Below are 10,194 nucleotides of genomic sequence, written 5' to 3'. Positions count from 1 at the left end.
GTCAAGGCAATGATCAGATCTTGTGCTGATGCCAGGGCATTCACAAGCCTTAGAGGAGTTTCTATAGGGGCTGGAGGTAATGGCTGAATCAGAAGAGCCACTCCAGGGAGACAGAAATCCTTGTTGCAGAAGAAGCTTTAGGACCTGGGCAACTCATCACGTCTAATGTCAGGTGACATGCAACAGCCCGGTCTTTGGTCCAACAGGTGCTAGAGCACCTGTCAGCATAGCCGCTACAAACTCCTGAGTAAGTTACAAAAAGAACCCAGGGCCAGCTATCCAAAGGGCAAGAAAGGATTTGGATAACCACAGGGGCCTCACCTATAGGTCACAGCTGTCCCTGGCCTCAGGCAAGCAGGCCAGCAGCCACTAGCAGGTGCCACCCATAAATGCTGTAGACCAGAAGTGGATACCTTGATCATTCAGCTGTCAGACATTCCATGCAGCATATGTTGTGGGTTGTGTGGTAGATGATGCCAGTGCTTAAAATTTTGAGATGAGTTGGTAGATGGGCTATGGTCCAGTAGTTATTTCTACAGAAAGTGGGTTTATGTGCAAGGCAGAAACTTTCCTGTGTGTGAATAGGACTCCTTTATCCCACCAAATCCCCCTTGAATGGACATTTCTTTGTTTCAAGAAGTTTTTTTCTTTGCTTGCTAAAGACATTTTTAAAAAATTGATCATCAGGATTGTATATTATTTCAACTTTTAATTAATAGTTTAAGTAATTAAATTGGGACTCCATATCGCTTAACAGATGCATTTAGAGTAAAAGTCAGATGGCAAATATTAACTTCAAGAGAGAGAAATTCCCTGAGAGGAAAGAGGAACAGAGGGGAGGACTCAGCTGTTTCTGCTTACTTGAAAACACACCACAAAGATCTGAAAGAAACAGCAGAAGATCAACATCTGCCACATCTGGGAGGTAGAGGCTCTGTAGTTATATGTCATATTATTTTCTGTACTTTTTTGTACCTTTGAAACTTCGTAATCAAAATAAACTTTTTTAAAAAATGATGGGATGGAGAAAGTAAATGTTATGGAACCTAGGTGGGTATAGGGATTTCTAAAATTTCTGCATATGACTTTTTGCCTTGGAGATGAGAAAAGGGAGATATGTGTCAAGCTTGGATATGTAAAAGGCATAATACAAATTAAAGCAAACATATATGTGCTTAAAATGTGCCAGGCACAGTTCTGAATCCTTTAATCATTAACACATTGATTCAAGTACCAGCTAAAATCTCCATTCAACGACCTGCTTACCAGACAACAAATGGTTTCAGTTGCTAGGGTTTCCAATCCAGCCTCACTTACTAAAATTAAGCAAGGAAGCCTCCAGTCAGAAAAGATTAAGCTCCTATTTCTCAATGCATGGGTCTCAGGAGTAAGTGAAGCAGGGAGAAATAAATCTTGACTGCTGATGTAGCATCCTGTGTGAGATGGACCAGTGAAAAACAGGCCCCACTTCCATGAAGGAACCAGGGACCAGACACTAAGAGGACTAACCCCTGCCAGGATGCCCATCACTCACAGTCACTCTCCCTTCCCTTCAAGTTTACCATTATCCTGACTACTAACACCATACATTACCTTTGCTTGTTTATAACATGTATCTAATTGCAATAATTTGAAATGTATTCTTCTGTCTTGCTTTTGCACTCAACATTACATTTGTGAAATTTATTTATATGATTGCATGTATCAACAGTTCACTCTGTCATTATTGTAGAGCTTTCTGGTGCATGAACAGATTATAATTTATAAACCCATAACACTACTGATGGACAACTGGGGCATTTCCAGTTGAGGCCATTCTGAATGTTGCTATGGTGCTGCTGTGAATGTTCTTGTGTATGACTTTTTTGTTGTTTTGAGACAGGGTCTTGCTCTGTTGCCCAGGCTGGAGTGCAGTGGTGTGATCATGGCTCACTGTAGCCTCAACCCTCGACCTCCCAGGGCTCAACCAATCCTCCCAGCTCAGCCTCCCAAGTAGCTGGGACTACAGACCTGTGCCACCTGGCTAGTTTTATGTATTTTTTTGTAGAAACAGGGTTTTGTCATGTTGCCCAGGCTGGTCTTGAACTCCTGGGCTCAAGTGATCCACCTGCCTCAGCCTCCCAAAGTGTTGGGATTACAGGTGTGAACCACTGCACCTGGCCTTGTGTGTCTTTTGGTGCAAATAGCTATGCATTTCTTTTTAATATATCCTTAGCATGCACATGTGTTCGGTTTTCGTAGATACTGCCAAGTAGTTTTCCAAGGTGGTTGTACCAATAAACATTTTCTCCAGGGGTGTGTGAGAGTTCTGGTTGCCCTATAACATCATCACATCTTCAAAACCTGAACTTACCTGTTTTTTAAAAAATTAACATCTAATCTATGCCTTTGTGCTTATATTTAATATTTCTCTAGGGAAGAGATTTCTGGTGAGGCAAAAGCCTACTTCTCACATTATTTTTCTTTTTTGAAAAAGTTTCTTGTTTTCTCTCATTTTTTTCTATTCTAGGTGAATTTTATAATGAATGTATTGAGATCCATAAAAATGGTAATTGCTAGATTAAGGCTACACACATTTAAAGTTTTAATAGATACTGCAAAACTGCCCATCAAAAAGGTCATGTCAATATATAGTTCTACCAAGAGTGAAAGAGAGTAACTGTTTCCTCTCTCCTTAACCAACCCTGCATATTAACAAACTCTCAATTTTTTTTTTTTTTTTTTTTTTTTTTTTTTGAGAGAGGGTCTTACTCTGTTGCCTAGGCTGGAATGCAGTGGCATGATCCTAGCTCACTGAGGCCTCAACCTCCTGCACTCAAGTGATCCTCCTGCCTCAGCCTCCCAAGTAGCTGGGACCACAGGCATGTGCCACCACACCCAGCTAATTCTGGTATTTTTTTGTAGAGATGGGGAATCTCACTATGTTGTCCAGGCTGGTCTCAAACCCCTGGCCTCAAGCAATCTTCCTGCCTTGGCCTCTCAAAATGCTGTAATTACAGGTGTGAGCCACGGTGCCAGGCCAAACTCATGCATTTTTACCAAAAAAAGATATCTTATTGTGTTAAAATTTGCCTCATTAAAAAGGAGGGGGTTCAATATTTGTTACTCATTTATTGGCCATTTGCATGTTTTCTGTGATTTGCATGTTCACATTCATGGCTAGTTTGTCTGCTATTTATGTTTTTACTATTTTTATCTGTAAGAGTTCTTTATATATTCTAGATCTGCACTGTCAAGATGGTTCACCACTTGCCCTATTTGTCTATCAAAAAAAAAAGTTGGTTTTTTTTGTTTGTTTTTGTTTTTTTTTTTAGACAGTCATGCCTTATCACCCAGGCTGGAGTACAGTGGCATGACCTCAGCTTACCGCAACCTCTGCCTCCCGAGTTCAAGTGATTCTCCTGCCTCAGCCCCGCAAGTAACTGGGATTACAGGCGCGTACCACCATGCCTGGCTAATTTTTGTATTTTTAGTAGAGACGAGGTTTACCATGTTGGTCAGGCTAGTCCCGAACTCCTGACCTCAGGTGATCCACTGGCCTCGGCCTCCCAAAGTGCTGGAATTATAGGGGTGAGCCACTGTGCCCAGCCTGTCTATCTAAATTTGAATTAATGAAGTAAAATTTAAAATTCAGTTCCTCAGTCACACTGGCCATATTTCAAGTACTCACTAGCCGCATGTGGCTAGTGGCTGTCCTGTTCAGGAGTGCAGAGAGAACATTTCCATTATCAAAGAAAGTTCTATCAGATAGGGTTGGTCTAGACTGCAATCCTTTTTCTACCAACAGTGAAAAAGAGTAAATATTTCCCCTCACCTTCACCAATCCTGCTTATTAACAAACTATCAATTTTCCTTTTTTTTGAGACAGGGTCAAAAATATTTCTGTTGAAATATTTTCATTCAGGCTATTCCTAATTTTAATATTATTTTTAATTGATGGATCATAATTATATATATGTATGGGGTATAATGTAATGTTTTGATATAGGTATACAATCTGGAATGATTAAATCAAGCAAATAAACATATCACCTCACTTACTTATCATTTTTTGTGATGAGACATTTGAAATTGAGCAATTTGGGAACATGCAATACATTCTTATGAACTACAGTCACCCTGCTCTGTGATAGATCTCCAAAAAGTATTTATCCTGTCCACCTGAAACCTTGTAATCTTTGACCAACAATCTCCCCACTCCCCCCATTCTCTCCCCATTCCCCCCATTCTCTCCCCACTCCTCCCCTCCCCACAGTCTTATCCTTATATTTTAACTTTTGAATACATTCTCTTATGGTACAGAGGAGCACATTTTTATGCAGGCAACTATATTAATCATTTTTGGCATGGGTTGCTGAGTGTGACTCTTGCTTGTAATACCATCAGAAGTTATAAGCATATTTTCCTGCACCTTCTCCCAATTATTTACTAGTTTTGTTCTTTATCTAGAATTAGTTTTTAATTGTAGCGCAAAACAGGAGCTTAATTCAATTTTTTTTTTTTTTCACAATGGATGGTCAATCTTTCTAATACCATATATTGTGCTTGGGAAGATGAAAACTAGAAACATTGGAGAAAAGCACTACTAAATATCACATACCTTTAACCAAGTTAATAAAACTTTCTATCTGATTTTAGAGGGAAAAATTTCCTTCTGATTTTAGCTGGAATGGACATGAATTTTGTCAACTGAGTTCTCTGTGTCTCTCAGGAGAATCATTTTTTTTTCTCCTTTAATTGGAACAAATCCTATCCCTAGTTAGGGGTAATATATTGTTTTTAATTAACTGATGGATTTGGGGTGCTAACATTTTATTAGGATTGTTTTATATATTGGCACTTTTTGATACCTACTATTCCATTGTATCGATGTGTTATATGTTTAGCCAGCTTCCTATTAACAGACATTCACGTTCTTCCAAAAATTTTCTCATACAAATACAAATTACAATGCTGCTGTAACTTTGTATATATGTCATCTTGCACCTGTGCACATTATATCTGTAAGATAAATTCCCAGACATGAGATTACTAACTCAAAAATCAGTGTGCCAGGTATTGGCGAATTGGCCGCCATAAAGATTTGTACCGATTTACATTCCTACTGGAAATGTATGAGAGTGGCTGTTTTCCCAGGTTTCTCCTAAGAATGTCCTTAACTGAAAACTCCATCTCCTTAGCTCAGCGATGCTGCTGGGCTCAGTCTGTGTCCTCCCTTTGCCCCAGTGGTCTAGAAGCTGTCTCCAGACAGACTGGGACAATTGTCGGGCTCACCTCGTTTATTTTCCTTCTCCAAGAGATCACAGTCCTGTGCTGTCCAATGTCTGACGTTAGAAAGCCATTGTTTGAAATATTTGGTCCAGTTTTCTAGTTGTTGATGGTGGGACATTAAGTCTGTGCCTGCTACTCCATCAGAGGCCAGCAGGAAAACTTCTCTTTTTATCTTTTGCTCTCACTCTTTCTGTACACAAAAATAGAATTGGGTTGGGCTCAGTGGCTCACGCCTGTAATCCCAGCACTTTGGGAGGCTGAAGCGGGTGGATTGCCTGAGCTCAGGAGTTCAAGACCAGCCTGGGCAATATGGCAAAACCTCATCTCTACTAAAAATACAAAAAATCAGCCAGGCGTGGTGGTGCGTGCCTGTAATCCCAGCTACTCAAGAGGCTGAGGCATGAGAATCGCTTGAACCCAGGAGGCGGAGGTTACAGTGAGCCTAGATCACGCCACTGCACTCCAGCCTGGTTGACAGAGTGAGACTCTGTCTCAAAAAAAAAAAAAAAAAAAAAGAATTGGGTTTAGTTTTGTAATTCAACCTGAAACTCTTTTTATAGGTAAGTTAAGCTGCTTTACAGTGATTGATATGACAGATATGTGTGATCTCACTGCTGTCATATTATTTTATATTATGCTTACTTTATTAAAATCATTCACTACTTACCTTATTCTCTCGCTTTATTTTTGTGCAAGTTTCTTCTGCAAATTAGGCAGGTTTGCATGTTTGATGTTTACCTTTGTAATGATAACTTCCTATCATGCTCTTAGTTCTCTACTTTGGACTGTACCTATCAGGTCCCTATTATGAGCAATAATGAAAGTAGCATATTTCCTCCTCCTTCCCTACCTTTTCCTTTCCTTAATCATCGAATTTTAGTCAATTTTATCTTTCTTATGTTTATCTTTGTACAATTTAATATGTCCGTAAATCTTTTATTTGATGTTCAACCTTAAGTGATATCCTTTGATTTCTGCGACTACAAAGGGGTCGATTAGTGAGCGTATTCTGCCTTCCACCTTTTCCTCCCTTCTCTTTTCTATTCTGGAATTGTATCATTTCTAACATCTCAGCAGATTATGAGACACATTTTTTGATCTGTCATGCTAATCCCCACATTTGTTTAAGCCTTAGAACTATAGTTAGGTATATGCTATGTTCAACCATCTCTTGGTTTTCTGAAGTTTGTCTGTATGTGTTAGATATCCTTTGCTTGTCTTCTGCATCTAACATTTTCTCTTTCATGTTTTGAAAAACTTTCTTTACTTCCATTTCATCTGTTCATTGTTTTCATTTTTACTCTTTTTTGTCAATACTGTGTCTTCTCTTTTATGTTCTTGTCAATTTTGTCTTAATTCTATGGTCCTTTGGCTATGTTATTCTATTTCTTTCCCAAGTTCTTCAAGCACATGATTCGTTTCTTCCTATTATTCTATCACCTCTTCCCTGATATATGTGTATAGATAGATAGATAGATAGACAGACAGACAGACAGATTTTTTTTTTTTTTGAGATGGAGTTTCACTTCCAGGCTGGAGTGCAATGGCATGATCTCTGCTCACTGCAACCTCCGTCTCCCGGTTTCAATTGATTCCCCTGCATCAGCCTCCCAAGTAGCTGGGATTACAGGTGCCCATCACCATGCCCGGCTAATTTTTTTTTTTTGTATTTTTAGTAGAGACGGGGTTTCACCATGTCAGCCTCCCAAGTAGCTGGGATTACAGGTGCCCATCGCCATGCCCGGCTAATTTTTTTTTTGTATTTTTAGTAGAGATGGGGTTTCTCCATGTTGGTCAGGCTGGTCTCAAACTCCTGACCTCAGGTGATCCACCTGCCTCGGCCTCCCAAATTGCTAGGATTACAGTGTGAGCCACCATGCCCGGCTGATATTTTTGCTTTTTAATATTAATTTTTGCTTCGTAGTTTTACTTTTAGAGGAAATTTCTTCAATAATCTTTAAATTTCATGGCAACATATTGAACAATATTTTATTGGTTTCATGATGACAATATTTTTCTGATAAGTATTCTTTATTTCTTGGCAAATCTTGCTGATTTTTTCAGCAAGATATAAAAGCAGGTATCTTTAAATTTGTGTTTGGGTAGTTCATTTTAAAAATAATTCATCTTGAATGACTTGGGTTTCCCTGGATCAAAAGGTTTCTGGCAGGGGAGTGGTATGGAGAGGTGGACTGGCGACAATATAACCTTCTAAATTTTACAACTCATAGAATTTCTTCTTCTCTGCTCTACCACAGAGACAGACAGTTTCTTGCAAATAAGGCGCATCTTTGTGATTCTTTGAGCAGCTCCACCTTTTTTGCTTTTTTGTATCATATGATGTCCAAGAGTGTTTCTGCTGCCCAGCTTTGCTTACTATACTTCTTGCTTTTTTTTTTTTTACTGAAAACAGGAGATACATATTTACACGTCAAGTAGAGCCTCTTACCTATTTTTATTGGCACTTTCAACTCTGCTACCGCCACCCCCACCGTGGGCCATCTAGCTGCTCTCTGAACCTTTTTCTCTATATTCTTCTTATAGCTTTTGCTTAATATCAGCCGCCTTGACATTCCTTGCACATATTTTAGAGTCTGCATATAATATCTAGCTATCTTGATTTCACTGAAAGTCGAGTGTGTAGGGTGCTTTTCATTCTCCTTGCTGCTTTTGTAGGATTCTCTGGAGGACAAGGTGAAAGATGTTGATTTACTCAACCATGTTCTACTTGAAGTCTGACCCTATTTTTTGTCCTTGAAGTTAACACATCCTGTTGTCCATGTCCTTGTGTATTCTGAAAAATTGATTATTATCTGTTACTCAATATTTCAATTTAATTGAAATATTTGATTTTGTAATTTTTGTAGATTTGATTTTTATTTTATTAAAAATTATAGAAGGAGAAGATCATAAAGAGTGAAATATTCACCAGTTGGGGGGTTAGTGTGACTCTCAGCGGTTCCTTCTTTTGGAATTGGCACCCACACTTAGGGGGAGGCCTTATCCCTGTTCCTCTCATCACAGCTCTTTGGCACAGTCATACAGATGAGCAGTAGGCAATTGTCATAATCAGCAATTCAGAAATATTACAATCACCAGTTCATAAATTCATTTCTTACCTTTTCTCTACTTTCTTCTAAAAAGGAAATGGGAATGCATTGTTTTATTTATTGTATCTGTATCTTGGGATAATTGTTATTACTATTTTCATTTTACAGATAATGAAATAAAGCTCAAAGAGGCTCAGTTTCCAAGATTACACAGCCAGGTAGGTGCTGAGATAGGATTTAAATCCAAGACCACCTAAATCTGAATTACAGTCATTTTGCTATATTATACTATGCTGTACTATCAATATAACAACACTACACTATACACCAGGCTATACTATACTTTATACCATACCATACCATTACCATCCCATACCATCCCATGCCATACCACACCACACCATACCATTATCATACCATAGCATGCCATTACCATAACATGCCATGCCATCCCATCCCATCCCATCCCATCCCATCCCATACCATACAGGCAGCCTCCTTACTTTCTGGGGTGAATTCACATTTCTTGGAAATATACATATTATAAAATATACATATTATAAAATATACATACTATCATGTACGTACTTTAGTAGAGTTTATAAACTTTACTAAATAACCATTCTTAAGTTTAAAGGCAGGTATATTAGTGAAGTTATTAAGTTGTTAGTAAAGCCTATTTTTCTTTTCCAAATGATAATCAAAAATAATTTTTGCATGGGAAAGAGCCTTTTGTTTTTCCACAAATTTTAAGCTTTCCCCTAGGGAATGAAAATTTCCAAGATGTTAAATAGTTCCCTAACTCAAGGTCTAAAGCAGGGGCAAATGTCCTATTCAGTAAGCCTGGGAACTCATCTACATTTCCTCCGGGTCAAGAGGCAGAGAGGCCAGAGTGTCTTCAGCTCTTGTCTGAAGATGAACACTGACAGGACATGGGCAGGTCACGAGGCAGCAGGATGCTGAGACGAAGATCCAGACTCCCATTCCTGACTCTGGCTCATGTGCTGGGGAGCCCTGAGCAAGTTACTTAACCTCCTGGGATCACAGTTGCCTCATTTTTACAAAGAGTGTGTTAGACTAGATGGTCTTATATAAGGCCTCCTCCAGAGAAAAAAATGATAGAATTTTATGCTTTTTATAAGGCAGACTGTGTGAGCTATACTGTTAGAGTTTTAAAAAGCACACAGCTTACAAAAGTATTTTATAAACTATAATCTAAATAGCATCTGAAAGCAAATGCAACATCTTAAAAAATCCTTATCTCTGGGTGGTAGAATTTCCTTCTGTATGTTTTTCTGCCTTTTTCAATTTCTGTACAATGAATATGTATTATTTTTGTAATCTGAAAAAAATTGTATTTTGTTTTTTAACACATTGGAAACTGCAAGAGAACCAAAAATAGAATAAAACAACCCAAATTTTAATGTAGCCAGGATACCAGACAGAAGGCCCAACATCCCACATATTATGGAACGTTTTAAGATGTCAGGGGGTCAGGATCTCATCTGACAGATGGACTCACCAGCAACCCAGTCCTCTCAGCAGCATCCGGGGACAGTGTTTCCATAATGACTCACGGGGATGGTGCCAGCCAACCCCAGATCACAGCCTTTTCCATTTCCAGCCCCAGAGTTGTCACAGCCTGATACTGTGGTTCTCATGGAATTCTGAAACAAGCCTGGCTTCATCATAATGACTGCCTATTCAAGGCAGAAATGGGAAGGAGGATATGACTAATGATATTTGGAGGGAGATTGGGAACAAAACCAAAAATTACAGTGACTTTCTGGTTGGGACACACTGGTTAGGAACAGAACTGCATATTCAGAAATCCAAGAGTGTGTGGCCTGGCCAAAGGACCAGAGGCAAAAAT

General features: G+C 38.9%; 1 long non-coding RNA gene across 1 annotated transcript; it reads right to left on the bottom strand.

The window, feature by feature from the left end:
* Nucleotides 1-7,238: 7,238 nt before the first annotated feature.
* LOC129050224 (uncharacterized) lies at nucleotides 7,239-9,990 on the bottom strand. The gene is made up of 2 exons (XR_008513826.1): nucleotides 9,844-9,990; nucleotides 7,239-8,065 (listed from the first exon to the last, which is right to left on the bottom strand). It is a non-coding gene; the product is annotated as an uncharacterized LOC129050224 (long non-coding RNA).
* Nucleotides 9,991-10,194: the final 204 nt, after the last annotated feature.

Source organism: Pongo abelii, chromosome 16, assembly GCF_028885655.2.
Source record: "Pongo abelii isolate AG06213 chromosome 16, NHGRI_mPonAbe1-v2.0_pri, whole genome shotgun sequence".
Classification (NCBI taxonomy): domain Eukaryota; kingdom Metazoa; phylum Chordata; class Mammalia; order Primates; family Hominidae; genus Pongo; species Pongo abelii.
Note: the sequence above shows the minus strand (reverse complement) of the source record. Positions and strands in the feature narration are given on the sequence as shown.